Raw genomic sequence first — 14,685 nt, 5'->3', positions numbered from 1 at the left:
TGGCCATCACAGTACATCCCGTCTCTACTAAAAATACAAAAAATTAGTGGGGTATGGTGGCACGTGCCTGTAGTCCCAGCTACTCAGGAGGCTGAGTCAGGAGAATCGCTTGAACCCGGGAGGTGGAGGTTGCGGCGAGCCAAGATCGTGCCACTACACTCCAGCCTGGGGGACAAGAGCGAGACTCCAACTGGAAAAAAAAAAAAAAAAAAGATTAAAGAAGATTATTTACTTAACTTTAAATGAAGTCAGTTGTTCAGCTGAAATAAATTTACATCATTTATGTGCTGCTTTGACTTTTTTCTAATACAAATCGAGTAATATAGAACTCTTTTTAAAAATTATTTTTTTAATTAAATTTAGTTTTTTTAGATATAGGGTCCTGCTCTTTCACCAGGCTGGAGTGCAGAGGTATCATCATAGCTCATTGCAGCCTCGACCTCCTGGGCTCAAGTGATCCTCCCACTTCAGCCACCTGAGTAGCTGGGACTACAGGCGTGCACCACCACACCAAGCTAATTAAAACAAAAAATTGTAGAGATAAGGTCTCGCTATGTTACCTGGGCTGTTTTCCAACCCCCCGGCCTCCTAGAGTGCTGGGATTACAGGTGTGAGCCAACACTCCAGCGGAGTAATACAGCTCTTAAAATGACTCTACAGCAACCCAACTCAAGAGCAGGCTCCCTGGAAACTGTGCGCCCCACTTCAGAACTCCCGTGGAGTTCTCACCAACAGAGTGAAAGCTGAGCCCATTGCTGCTCATATCTGTTGACTCTGGTTTTGAAAAGAAAAGCCTGTCACAAATCAGCAAAACGGAATCTTCCAAGATCTGCATTTTTCACGGCCAGTTCTAGGCTGGGCATGACCCACTGGCCACAGTTAGAAGCCACAGGACAGACACCATGACATGAGGAACACACAGGACATCCTTTTTCAGGGCTGCCCTCGGCATTTTTCCGGGTGAGGGGCCCACAGACCCAGCTGCGCTTTGAAAGGTAGATTGCCCAGGTTCCTCGGGGCAAGCACAGCGGTGCTTTTTAGTTATGATGGAAAACAACTAATCTTTTCTGGATCTGACAAATGGCTATGAGGTGGAAAAGTGTGGCCTGGCAATCTGTAGGCCAGGCATGGGGTGGAGCCAGGTTGAGTAATAAGATTTCTAAGACCAGGCCAGGCATGGTGGCTCACAGCCATAATCCCAGTACTTTGGGAAGCTGAGGCAGGTGAATCACCTGAGCCCAGGAGTTCAAGCCCAGCCTGGCCAACATGGCAAAACCCTATCTCTACTAAAAATACAAAAAAACTAGCCAGGCATGTTGGCGTGAACCTGTGGTCCCAGCTAATATAGAGGCTGAGGAATGAGAATCACTTGAACTGAGGAGGCAGGGGTTACAGTGAACCAAGATTGCACCACTCCACTCCAGCCTAGGTGAGCGAAACTCTCTCTCTCAAAAAAAAAAAAGATTTCTAAGACCAGAGAGGTTGACCTCTCTGAGGAACAGAAGAGAAATGGTGGCCCTGAGATTTCAGGGACTTCACCTATGTCTCAGGCACGCTGATTTTATTTTTGGTGATAAAATTTGAATATACATGAAATATTAGAACACAAATAATTACAAAAAAGCATTAATGCTAACAGCAGTCATAAGGGCAGCTCACACTGTGAGCATTTGGTTGCCAGGTGTTGTGTGACAGGCTCTGCACCCACTCACTCATGCAGCCCCTCCTCTCAAGAGGACGAAGAACAGAGTCAGGACTGGGACCCACGCCCAAGAGCACAGGAGCCAGGAAAGTACGTAGCACGCTCGGGGCCTGACTCAAGCTCAGGAACAAGAAGATATCTCCCACAGGACCCTGGGGAAAGCAGCTTGTTGAAGGGACCTTGGAGCCTATGCAGGGAGAATAGATTTTCCACTCTCGGGTGAGAAAGCCCAGCAATTTAAAGACTGAGACTTCAGCTTAAAAAAAAGGAATTATTTAATACAAATACTTAGTTGCTTATATGTGTACGGTATCCTAGAGCTTTGCCAAATGCTGCTTTTATGATTCCTCGTCATCTCTATGAAGAAGGAAGACAAGTTACTTTATAGAAGAGGAGACTGAGACTCGAGGAATTAAGCAACTTGGCAAAGAGACCCATGACAAGAACCCTGGCCCTGTCCGCGTCTGGGAACCCACGCTGCCTCCCCGGGTCTTTGCTCTAGTGGGCTCGCCATACTCCCTGTCCAGAGTTCAGCGGCACAGCCCCAGGGGAGACACGGGAGGTGGTAGAGGCCACTGGCAGGGCAGGGAGAGGTGGCAGAGCCAGCAGGGGGATCGTGGCCCCCAGCAACAGGGCAGGGACCCTCTACCTTCCCTGCTGAATTCTCAGTGCAGAGTCAGCAATACATTTACTAGAAAGAAGGAACCAAGGAAGAGGCCCAGGTCCAGAAGCCAATGAAGCTGATACAATGTGATGCTCTGCAGCCACACAGAAGTGCACATTAGCCAGACGCAGTAGCTGACGCCTGTAATCCCAGCACTTTGGGAGGCTGAGGCAGGTGGATCACCTGAGGGTGGGAGTTCAAGACCAGCCTGATCAACATGGAGAAACCCCGTGTCTACTAAAAACACAAAAATTAGCCAGGTATGGTGGCACGTGCCTGTAATCCCAGCTACTTGGGAGGCTGAGGCAGAAGAATCGCTTGAACCCAGGAGGCGGAGGTTGCAGTGAGCCAAGATCATGCCATTGCACTCCAGCCTGGGCAAGAAGAGCAAAACTCCATCTCAAAAAAACAAAAGTGCACATTTGCCCATTTCAATTATGAGCTGTGCTTAGCCACATTTTGAAGCCAAATTTTTTAAGGCCCAAACATTTATTTAGATACTCCTGTGAAGCCTGGGAGCCTTCACAGATGAAGAAATAAAATGCCACTCCTCCTTCCTCTTGAGAGGTAGCACAGGGCAGGTGGCAGGAGGCCAGAGCCTGGGGCCACACTGCCCAAGCCTGACCCCACTCCAGCAATAAAGAGCTGTGCAACCTTAGAAAAGGTCCTCTCACAGCCTCAGTATCTTCATCTGTCAAAGATGGCAGTGACAGTCCTGCCTGGAAAGGGAGTTGGAGAGGATTGCTTGTGACCAGTCGTGTGAATACTTCTGTAGCAAGGTGCCCAGCACGCGCAGAGTGCTCCACAAATGATGGCGCCATTAAGACAAACACTGCAGGATGTGCTATTTCCCAAACACAAGACACTGACAATACTGTTTCAAAGTGTACACATGGCCCTCCCTCCCGCCTCTCCGGCACACCCAGGTGTGCGTCTCAGGTGCACAGGCTGCTCCTTCAGGCACCCCAGGCTCTATGTGAATATCAACTGGGTCTTGGATTAATAATGAAAACAGGGCCAGGAGTGGTGGCTCACACCCGTAGTCCCAGCTACTTGGGAGGCTGAGGAAGGAGAATCACTTGAACCAGGAGGCAGAGGTTGCAGTGAGCCGAGATCGCACCACTGCACTCCAGCCAGACGACAGAGCAGGACTCTGTCTCAAAATAAATATAAATAAATAATACCAGTGGCAACAAGTGAAGGGAAGCAATGTGTATGAGCACCTAGTGCATGCCAGGCTCTGTGCAGGCCCTTCATTACTGTGAGCAATGTGACTGCCAGAAGTCCCTCTCCCCAAAGCCACACTGGGCTGAGCTCCATCCCAGCTGCTCTGACTCCAGCTCTCTCAGGGAATGACCTTGCAGCGCTGCAGCAGCTTCGACTCAGGATGTGCAACGTGCAACGAAGAGGGAGTGGCATGCGGAGGGCCAGCGGGTGCTGCCTCCCTAAGGAGCGAGTGTGAGCAGCAGCCAGGGCACCAGCGTGGCTCTACCTACCAGGAAGTGGGGGCACAAGACCCTTCTCCTCCAAGGGCTGCGGGTACCTCTTCCACCCAATGAGGGTTTCAGCTATTCATCTCTAGGGTCTTTTCCAGCCCAACAATTTTCTGATCTGAAAATTGTTTCAGGTCTCAGGACCTTAGCAGAGTCATAGATTTTCCCTGATTCCAAAACCACACAAGCAGCAACATGATCTCCATTTGCTTTCCCTGCAATGCAATGAGGTGTAGACCCTTCACAAGGAGCAAAGCCACAGAGCCCACAGTTCAAGAGAGATGATTCATTCACTGATTCAACAAGAAACTGCGGAAAATCTGTTCTGCCAAACACAACACAAGGCACTGAGGATGCAGCAAGAAATGAGGCCAGGGCTGTCAGCCATCAGAGAGAGACCTCGCTACATAGCTGACCACAAGCCAACCTGGGAGCTCTAGAATACAGAGGCCTGGGCCAGCTAAGTTTCTGGGATGAACCGGTTTCAGTCAAGGTATGAAAGCTAACACCCAGGCTGCGTGTGGTGGCTCATGCCTGTAATCCCAGCACTTTGGGAGGCCAATGAGGGTGGATCACCTGCAGTCAGGAGTTTGAGGCCAGCCTGGCCAATGTAGTGAAACCCCGACTCTACTAAAAATACAAAAATTAGCGAGGCGTGGTAGCACATGCCCGTAATCCCAGCTACTCGGGAGGATGAGGCAGGAGAATCGTTTGAACCTAGGGAAGCAGAGGTTGCAGTAAGCTGAGATGGTGCGATTGCATTCCAGCCTGGGTAACAGAGTGACACTCTGTGGAAAGAGAGGAAAGGGAAAGGGAAAGGAAAAGGAAAGGGAAAGGAAAGGGAAGGAAAGGGAAAGGGAAGGGAAAGGGAAAGGGAAAGGAAAGGGAAAAGGAAAAGGAAAGGGAAAGGGAAATGGAAAGGAAAGGGAAGGAAAGGGAAAGGGAAAGCGAAAGGAAAGGGAAAGAGAAAGGAAAGGGAAGGAAAGGGAAAGGGAAAGGAAAGGGAAAAGGAAAAGGAAAGGGAAAAGGAAAAGGAAAGGGAAAGGGAAAGGAAAGGAAAGGGAAAGGGAAAGGAAAGGAAAGGGAAAGGGAAAGGAAAGGGGAAAGGAAAAGGAAAGGGAAAGGAAAGGGAAGGAAAAAGGAAGGGAGGGAGCATGTTGCTGCTAAATAAGGAAGAACTGTGCTTCATAGCACGTCTCCTGGTTTGCATTTTAAACAACACTGACGCACACAGGCTACAGGAGGTGTTAGGAAATCCATCTCCCCTAAATCAGTACTTCTAATCATAATGAGATGAAAAATACAAACACCACTAACTTTCCATTTGCACAGCACTTTACAGTTTGTTTATCCAGTATCTTCATGTGCATAGCTTCACTGGCCTCCCCAGCTTTGAGAGCCAGGTGGGCAGGGATAACCAGCCCTACCATCCGTGAGAAGGAAGGTGATTCAGACACTTTACAACTTCACGGCTTGCTCAAGGTCACACAGCTAGTAAGGGGGAGGGCAGGAACTCTAATACAGGATCTCTGTCTCTAAATTCTCGGCTTTCTTTATACTGCTCTCCCCCAACCTAAGGAAAATAAGTCTTGGGGACTTTGCTTTCTCTCAATTAGCAGCCCTGAATACACTTGCGAAGTGACAGACTGGAACCCGCACTGTGGATAGCGGGCAGAGGGAGGGGGACAGAGGTGTTACTCAGCACATCTGAAATGACACCTCCATTTCAGAGGATCGTCAGCTCTACACTCTCTGGGGAATTTCACTTGCTCCTCTGCCTGTTTCAGATGCATTGCTCTGTAAACTTTGGTTTTCCCGGGTCTTCTTTCTCATGCCTCTCATTTCTCCTGAATGATTTCAAAATCCTCAGGATGTTCTGTCATCACAGGGTGTTGCTGTGGAAATAATTATTGGGGTTATAAACAAGGACTGTGACCTCAACAGAGGAGAGGCAGAAAAAAACCCAGCCAGCCACCAAGGAGGAGAGGAATTCACAGACCTTGGTCACAAAGGGATAAGCAAGGGCACCCAGTCCTACAGCCATCTCCAGGCTCTTCTAGCCAGCACTAGTTACTGATTTTATTGCCAACTTCCTAAACCATCTCCTGATCATCTGTGCAAAACTTGCAAGGGCCTGCTAAACCCCAACTACAGTAAATCCAAGAATGGTTTGCTATTGGCTGTGGAACCAAGTCCTAGAAAAACACACACACATACACATGCATGTACACACACACGGGTGCTCTCCATCAAGCCCTCATTCTCTCCCAGCTTCATCTACGCTTACAGTCCAGAGTTGGGCAAGCCCAGAGACCCTTTCTTTCATCCTCCCAATGAGAACTGTCTCTGATGATTCCTCAAACCCTGGCAGCATCCTCTATCAGGACGCTATTGGCATTGGGCAACAGCAATGAGGCAGTTCTCAGCCGTGCAGGACTCTCCCATGATAGCATCTCAGCCCTCCCCAACTAGACGCCAAAAGCATCCTCCCCAGTCACTGGACAACCAAAAATATCCTCCTAATAGCAGTTCCCTCCCTAGTCACTGGGACAACCAAAAATATCCTCCCACATATCCAGACATCCCCTCCTGGGGTGTTATCCCCTGCCACAAAGCCTGCCCAATATGTGCATGCTCAGGTATCACACACACACACACACACACACACACAAACACACACTCACACCCCTCCTTGAAGGGGGAGGGCTGTGTCTTATTCAATTCAACCACCATCTACCTCCCGGGCCACGTCACTCTTGTGGCGTGGCATTTGAACCAGACATATCCTTCCTCAAGCAGTGTCTGTCTCCATAGAAGCATCAAACACAAATAACCAGGCTACAAAGCCAAATAAAACCAATGAGGCCAGCTGGGCGAGGTGGCTCACGCCTGTAATCCCAGCACTTTGGGAGGCCGACGCAAATGGCTGTGGCATTTGCATGAGGTCAGGAGATCAAGACCATCCTCGCCAAAATGGTGAAACTCTGTCTCTACTGAACAATACAAAAATTAGCTGGGGGTGGTAGCACGTGCCTGTAGTCCCAGCTACTTGGGAGGCTGAGGCAGGAGAATTGCTTGAACCTGGGAGGCGGAGGTTGCAGTGAGCCGAGATTGCGCCACTGCACTCCAGCCGGGCACCTGGCAACAGAGCAAGATTCTGTCTCAAAAAACAAAACAAACAACCAAAAAAAAAAACGAGGCCACAGGACTTGGCACAGAGAACACCAGGCCAAGTGTCCAGGGACTGGGGTTGGAGTCCTACCTTGATGTGTGGCCCTGGCCAAGACCCTGGACTCCTCTGAGTCTCCCTTTTCGTATCTGCACAATGAAACCTTGATCTTTAAGTTTCCTTCTTGCTAAATTATTTTAAATGTTCAAGCACGTTTCTTGAACATTGTTTTTTAAGAGAGAAAAGAGGATGGCTGGAACGGAGAGACAAGGGGCCAATTCTATCTAGTTCCACAGAGGGGGCAGCATTTGACCCAAAGATTTCCATATGGCAGTTCTGTAACCCGGTATATGAATAACTGTAATACAAGCAGGTCGTACTCCACAGTCACACTTCTGAGGCTCGGGATGCAGCTTTTGATGAGAGACTAGTGACGGTCCAGGAGCCAAGGAAGAAGCTCTGGGTAGCTGAGTTGTTGTGGCATTTGCACAGGGAGGGTGGCTGCTGGCCTATTTGCCGCTCTGATTCCCCTCCCAGAGAATGAGTCCCAGGCAGAGCCTGTGAGAAGGAGCCCCGTGGGAATCCACTCACCCGCCTGGCTTAACCGGCCCCATTCTCAGGAGGCCCTCCCCCTGGCCTCAGAAGGGAAAGCCAGCTGCTCTGGGAGGGAACTCACAGTGCAATTCTCAACAAAACCCTCCAAATTCCATCAACTGTCAACCCTAAAAACACTGCTGAAGATTCAACTGTGAAATCTGCACGTGCATCTGAAAGAATGAAAATCACAGATGAAACACTGCCTCACCTGACAGTCCCAGAAAGTTATTTCCAGATAAATGGAAATGGCTTTGAAATGTGGCCTCAATAGGGAATCAGAGAATCAAGAGTGGGGAGAGTTCTCTGCCTGGTAACAGAGCCGCACCTTCCTCTGGCATAGCACAGGAAACTGCCCTAGGATCCTCAATGTCCCTCAATGTGACATGAGGGCCCCCGACCCTCACTAGCCACCCCTCCTTAGGCCCCGCTTCTATTTCCCCTCCACAGCGTCTATTTCAGCTGTATTTCCACCCCCATCACAATCTCCCATCCTAGCATTTGACAAGAGCCTGAAGACAGCAACAGTAGTGATGATGATGAAGCCATTTTAAGAAAAGACCAGGACAGGACAGAGGAGGACACTCGGCCACAGCGTGGTCAGCAAATCCCAGCGCCCGAGACTGGATTTCCAGGACTCCCCGAGGCAGAGATGCATTCTGCGGCGGGAGCCAAGGACGCGGAGGGGACGCCCGGGAGGATCACGTGCTGCGCCCGATCCCCGAAGTGCGCCTGGCCCTGCTGACGTAACTATTCGGGAATTTAAAAGTCCCAAACTCGAAGGAAATCCAGCGCAGAGTTTTATGGCCAGTCCACGCGCCGCCGTGGGCCGCTGGGGATGCCCTCGCGCCACCCAGTGGGACCACTTGAGCTGGGAAGGAGTCTGGGGAGAAGGCGCAGAGGCCGCCCAAGGGCGGGGACCCCAATCCTGGCTGGGAGCCCGGTCACGGGCGCCGACCACAGCCATGCGCGGAGACCCCAACTGTGAGCGGGAATCCTAGCCACTGGCGCGCGCCCCGACCACGAGCTTTGACCCCTGGGCTCCCACTCAAGGGAACCAGGCTCCCAGGCGGATACTCCAGGTCCCGCGGTCTCCCCGCAGCCACCCTCCTCTACCAGCAGGGGACCGAATGTGTAGTTAGCCACTTTTCCACCCTCGTCCAGTCCCTGCTGGGGACACCGAAATGAGCTTCAACCACTTCCAGTACGCCTGCGTCTGCGGGCCAAGGTCCTGGGGGCGCCAGGCTTCTCCTGACCCCGGCCGCCCGTGGCCCCTGCACTTACCCGCCCGGGGAGATCCGGGATGGCCCGCATGGAGCCGCCTTCGTTCGGAGACGCCACTGCGAGAGAGCCCGGGGTCGCTGGGCTTTCCGAGTCCGGTGGCGGCACGGCGCGTGGGGTCACCACGGCCCAGCGCGGCCCTGGGACGCAAACTTTCCCGGGACAACGGCGCAGGGCCGGCGCGGCTCCCCGAAAGGCTCGGGAAAAGTTGCAGCACAAAAGGCCAATGACTGGGCGAGCGGCGGCGGCGGGGCCAGGCTCCTCCCCCAGCCCTGGGCGCTCCGAGCCGGGCCAGCGCTCCGCCAGCTGCTCGCGCAGGGCGCCCGCCACGCTCTCCTCCCCGGCCAGGAATGCGCAGGGCTGGCCCGCGGCGCGCCCAGACGCACCGAGGGGCCCGCGGCCGCAGAGCGGCAGGCGAGAGACGCACGGACCGACCGACGCGCGGCCCTGCCGCTGCTCCTGGAGGCACTACAGACTTCCAGGAGTCTCTGAGTCATGACAACTTGTTACTGTTCTTAGTTTTTCCACGGCCTTCCCGCTACGCCTGGCAACGCCGAGAAGGCTGTGGCGTGAGAACGGACTGGGAAGGTCAAGTACAGGCCAGGCGGCCCGCGCCTCCTCCGCTGGGCCCTGCCCGCCTGAAGCTAGCCGGGAGCCTCTGAAAGAAGCTGGGGGTGAAATGGTGCCTCGCTTGTTCCTGGAGCCAAACTTCCGACACTTTTTTCTTCACCTGCGTGGCCTTAATGATGCTTAGCCACAGAAACAGCGCGGGCTGTGCTGGACAGTATGCAAACCTTGTGACCGTGCGTTCTGTTTGGCTGGTGCACCCTCTGAAATCGGCAGAGGCTAAATCCAAACCAATTCCCGCTGCCATATTTCTAGGAATTGTGTGTGTATCTATTGGCATGTGAGGTTTGTTTTCCTTTACGGCCCTAATTACCTCCTTCACTAACATCGACCTGACCCCAGAAGTGGTGCTTACCTGCCAACACTATGGCATGTCACCTTTTCTCTAGAAATTTCTGCAGCTAGGCCCCAATCATGAAGCTCTTATGACTATATATAGACACCAAGCTTCCCATTTTAAGTTTAGTGTCACAGAAAGCACTGCTATAAATTATATACCAGGGACCAAAGGGCGAGAGACTCAGAAATTACTGGGCATTTCCTTTCCTCCTCTTAAAGAAACAGATCTTAAGGGCCCCTAATGAGGATTCTCTGTAGAATAAAGAATAGACTTTTACTGCCTTCTGTGAAAATATTGTTTTTAAAATAACTTAGTGCTTCTAAGAGTCACAGTTCTGATGGAAATGTAAATAGATTCCTTGTTCACATGCTTGTCACGGGTTTCCTGGTATCTTATTAATGTGTCAATTTCACAAGTTTGATAACCTAGACCCCAAAAGGCTATTTTAAATGTGTGCCATCTGCAGTTGGTGAAGTGAGAATAGGAATGCCCAGTCCTCCAGGTTCTTGTGCCCTAAATGTAGGTTGTTATATCCATTTCTGGTAGAAACATGCACCGCTCAGTGCCGTGTATGCTCCAGCACCCCAACTGGGCAAAGAGCTATGATGAATTTGAGGTGCCATCCATTCATGTGAAACTGCCCCTTCCAGTTGACAGATGTACATCCTTCAAGACAGAGGAAGGTGCCACTCTGTTTCGAAACTGACTGGTAGGTCTGTGTGGTTGGCGAAAGGAAGGCCCCAGCAAGATGGGCACATCTTCATCCCAGGAGTTGTGAATATGTTAAGTTACATGGCAAAGGGGAATGAAGGCTGTAGATGGAATTAAAGTTGCTAATCACCTGACTTTAAACTAGGGAGGCTATCGTGGAATATCCAGGTGGACCCAATGTCACCATGAAGGTCCTTTAAATGGAAGGAGGAGGAAAAAGAGAGTCAGAGAAAGAGCTGTGGCTGTGGAAGCAGAATGAGCGAGAGATGAGAAGATGCTGAGTTTGAAGATGGAGGAAGGGACGAGAAGCCAGGGAATGTGGGCAGCTTCTAGAAGCTGGGAAAAGCAAGAACATGGGTTTTTCCTCTAGGGCTTCCAGAAAGAAACACAGCGCTACCAAAACCCTGATTTTAGCTCAGTGAGACTCATGTTAGACATTTTACCTACAGAACTCCCAGTAAAATAAATTTGTGTTGTCTTAAGCCAAAATTACTAGTTTTGTGGTAATTTATTATGGCAGTCACAAGAAACTAATGCAGTAGGTATCTGGTTATTATTGTGACTTAATCCCTTCTTTGAAGGATTTTAAGATAGCTTGGATTTCATTAACATCTCCAGAGTGTAAGGTCATTCACGGCAGGAGAACTACTCTGAATGAGGAAGGCTGACCTCAGCACCTCTCTGAGAAACGACTGAGCTCGAGCAGTGCAATGGTCTTGGGCAGCCAGCATTCAGACACAGCCATGGGCCCATGTAGGACCAACTCCTTAGAAGATGAAATCAAGGGCTTCTCATATCATACAGGACTGAGCCTCAAATTCTGCCATGCAAAAACTCTTGGCCAGCCCACGTAGCTCTGATCCTAGCCACTACCAGAAATCTTGCCTAGATAGTGAACCTAGAGCTACAGTAAATGTGCACAGCCATCTTCTCCCGCTCCAAGTCAAGGTAGCAATGCAATAATGGCACAGAGGAGGAAAGATTCAGGCTTGGGCTCTCTGTCTTGAGATACCTGGACTCTACTGAAGACTAACTTGCAGGCAGCAACATATGCCTTAGAAATTGCATCCATGGCTGAATCTTTATGTAGGCTGAATCTTCACTTCCTAAGGATTCTTGCTCTGAGTACCAGGCTATAGTTCTGCAGCAGGGTAGTCTATATATGTGTTTACAGTGAGGCTCTACAGTAGCTGCTCAACTATCTTCTCCAGAGTCCTAGGGTTTCTGGAGTTATCTTAAAGGCATCCATAGCACCTGCAGAGACAGCTGTTTCACTTTTATTTGTCATATCTTTAAGATTCACATAAAATTTTATTTGGAGAAGAGGTTCATTAGGAAGGAAGGGGGAAAAAAAGAAAACGCAAAAACACTAATTTTATAGAGAACTTACGCCAAAACCCAAAGGAGATTGACTTACCCAGGGTCAAAGGTGGCATCGCGACAAAGCGAGCCTCTGGAACGGAGACTTTAGAAAACTGAAGTGGAGAGAACCATGTAATACACCCTATGTGTAACACGCAGCTCCAACGTTATCAAATGATGGCTAATGCTGTGTTAGCCACAATCCCACTTTCCCTCTGCTACTCAGATGATTTCGAAGCAAATGCTAGACAGCATCATTGCATCAATTAATATTTCTGACTGAATCTCTAAAAGCAAGAGCTGGAAAGGGAATTTCTGAAGTCTGTTTTCATTCTTCCTGAGCCCCCTGCCTCCGCTCAACAGGACTAGCATTGCTGAAGGGATGTCTATGACATGAAAATATCACTAGGAGACAAACACAACCACCAGACTGTGGGGCTGACGCTCAGTGCCAGTAAGGCTCACTGGGTTAATGTTAAAATGTAGATTCTTGGGCCCAGCTTCTAGACATTTTGATTCAGTATTTCAGGGAAGGGGCTCAGAAATGTGCATTTTATCAGGGAAATGCAAATTAAAACCACAATGCTATACCACCTCACTCCTGCAAGAATGGCCTTAATAAAAAAATTTAAAAATAGTAGATGTTTGTGTGAATGTGGTGGAAAGGGAACACTTTTAATGTAAACTAGTACAACACTATGGAAAACAGTGTGGAGATTCCCTAAAGAATTAAAAGTAGATCTACCATTTGATCCAACAATCTTACTCCTGGGTGTCTACCCAGAGGAAAAAAGTCATTCCACGAAGAAAGATACTTGTACATGCCATGTTTACAGCAGTAAAACCTACAACTGAAAAAATATGAAACCAGCCCAAATGCTCATCAATTAATGAGTGATAAAGAAAATGTGGGCTGGGCGCAGTGGCTCACGCCTGTAATCCCAGCACTTTGGGAGGCCAAGGAGGGTGGATCACAAGGTCAGGAGTTCGAGACCAGCCTGGCCAACATGGTGAAACCCTGTCTCTACTAAAAATACAACAAATTAGCTGGGTGTGGTGGCACGTGCCTGTGATCCCAGCTACTGGGGAGGTTGAGGCAGGAGAATCGCTTGAACCCAGGAGGCAGAGATTGCAGTGAGCTGAGATTGAGGCATTGCACTCTAGCCTGGGCGACAGAGCAAGACTCTGTCTCGAGGAAAAAAAAAGAAAACGTGACATATATTTATATATGTAAAGACAGAGAAAGCATTGAATACTACTCAGCCATAAAAAGGAATGATATAATGGCATTTTCAGCAACCTGGATGGAACTGGAGACCATTATTTTAAGTAAAGTAACTCAGAAATGGAAAACCAAACCTATGTTCTCTTTCATAAGTGGGAGCTAAGCTATGAGGACTCAAAGGCATAAGAATTATATAAGGACTTTGCAGTCTTGGGGAAAATGGTTGGCGGGGGTGAGGGATAAAAGGCTCCACACTGGGTACAGTGTACACTGCTTAGGTGGCAATGCACTGAAATCTCGGAAATCACCGCTAAAGAACTTATGCATGTAACCAAACACCACCTGTTCCCCAAAAACCTATTGAAATAAATATATATATATATAAATACGAAATGTGCATTCTAGCAAGCATATTTTAGATAATTCTTTTAAAAAATTATTATTATTATTACTTTGTTTGTTTGAGACAGAGTCTCACTGTGTCCCTCAGACTGGAGTGCAGTGGTGTGATCTAGGCTCACTGCAACCTCTCCCTTCTGAGTTCAAGCGATTCTCCTTTCTCAGCCTCCCAAGAAGCTGAGGTTACAGGTGCCTGACACTATGCCTGGCTAATTTTTGTATTTTTAGTAGAGACGGGGTTTCGGCATGCTGACAAGGCTGTTCTCAAACTCCTGACCTCAAGTGATCTGCCCACTTCAGCCTCCCAAATTGCTGGGATTACAGGTGTGAGCCACGGCACCCAGCCTGTAGATAATTCTAAAAGAGAGGCTTTTCAGACCATACTTGGAGAAACTGCATCTGAAGTTTTGTGGCAAGCATTGTTGGTTGCTTTCAAAACTGCTGTTTTCCCTCCTTGTTTCCTTACTTTTGTCCAAATAATTGGGTCAGGCACGGTTCTGTTACACATCCTTGGCCAATGAAACAGAAGAGAAAGTCAGCTGGGCCTTCTGGAGGCAGTTTCCTCACTCTTTGGAAGAGACGCAAACAAGACAGCATAGCTCCTGACTGTCAGGGGTCTTTTTGCCTCTTGCTATGGTCATGCAAGAGCACAGGGCCTGGAGCTGCTGCCGCCAGCTTGAAACAATGAGGGGAACATCTAGTCACACACTGAGTGTGGGCAGAGAGGAAGATGAAAAGGGCCTGGGTCCTCAATGATGTTGCTGAGCTAATGAATTACTCAACCTCGAAACTTCCTGCTGGTGAGATGATAAACCCGATTGTTGAAGTTTTCTTGTATTAGGTAGTCTGTTACTTGTAGCCAAAAGCAACTTCAAAGGGCTGTCAACTGTGGTGTTGAGAAGTGCTCATATGGTAGATACTAGACCTAAAGCTTCAGAAATGAATGAAAGACCACAAAACACATCATCATCCGCAAAGGAGTCTTGCAGAATACAAAAGGCAAATCAGTGCCTAGGATGTAATCATGTCCCTGTCCACTAAGCAATACTTTGCGATGTGTTTGCAGCTTCCTTTAATATTCTGTTGTGGCAACAATATTTTGCTTTCTCTGAGAAGTG

The 14,685-nt window shown here is 49.2% G+C and overlaps 1 protein-coding gene across 45 annotated transcripts in view; it reads right to left on the bottom strand.

Annotated features, from left to right (window-relative positions):
- Nucleotides 1–14,685, bottom strand: part of TACC2 (transforming acidic coiled-coil containing protein 2) — a 246,073-nt gene that overhangs the window by 122,478 nt on the left and 108,910 nt on the right. For 2 of the 45 annotated variants that reach the window (XM_078346683.1, XM_078346684.1), the window contains exon 1: nucleotides 8,907–9,255. The exons of the other annotated variants lie outside the window; for them this stretch is intronic. The gene's annotated coding sequence lies outside the window, so the exon portion shown is untranslated. Of the gene's footprint in view, nucleotides 1–8,906; nucleotides 9,256–14,685 lie in introns of those variants that run through there. 45 annotated transcript variants of the gene reach the window in all.

The sequence above is a fragment of the Callithrix jacchus genome, chromosome 12 (assembly GCF_049354715.1).
Source record: "Callithrix jacchus isolate 240 chromosome 12, calJac240_pri, whole genome shotgun sequence".
Classification (NCBI taxonomy): Eukaryota; Metazoa; Chordata; class Mammalia; order Primates; family Cebidae; genus Callithrix; species Callithrix jacchus.
The sequence above is the reverse complement of the archived record's forward strand: the minus strand, read 5'-3'. Positions and strand labels throughout refer to the sequence as shown.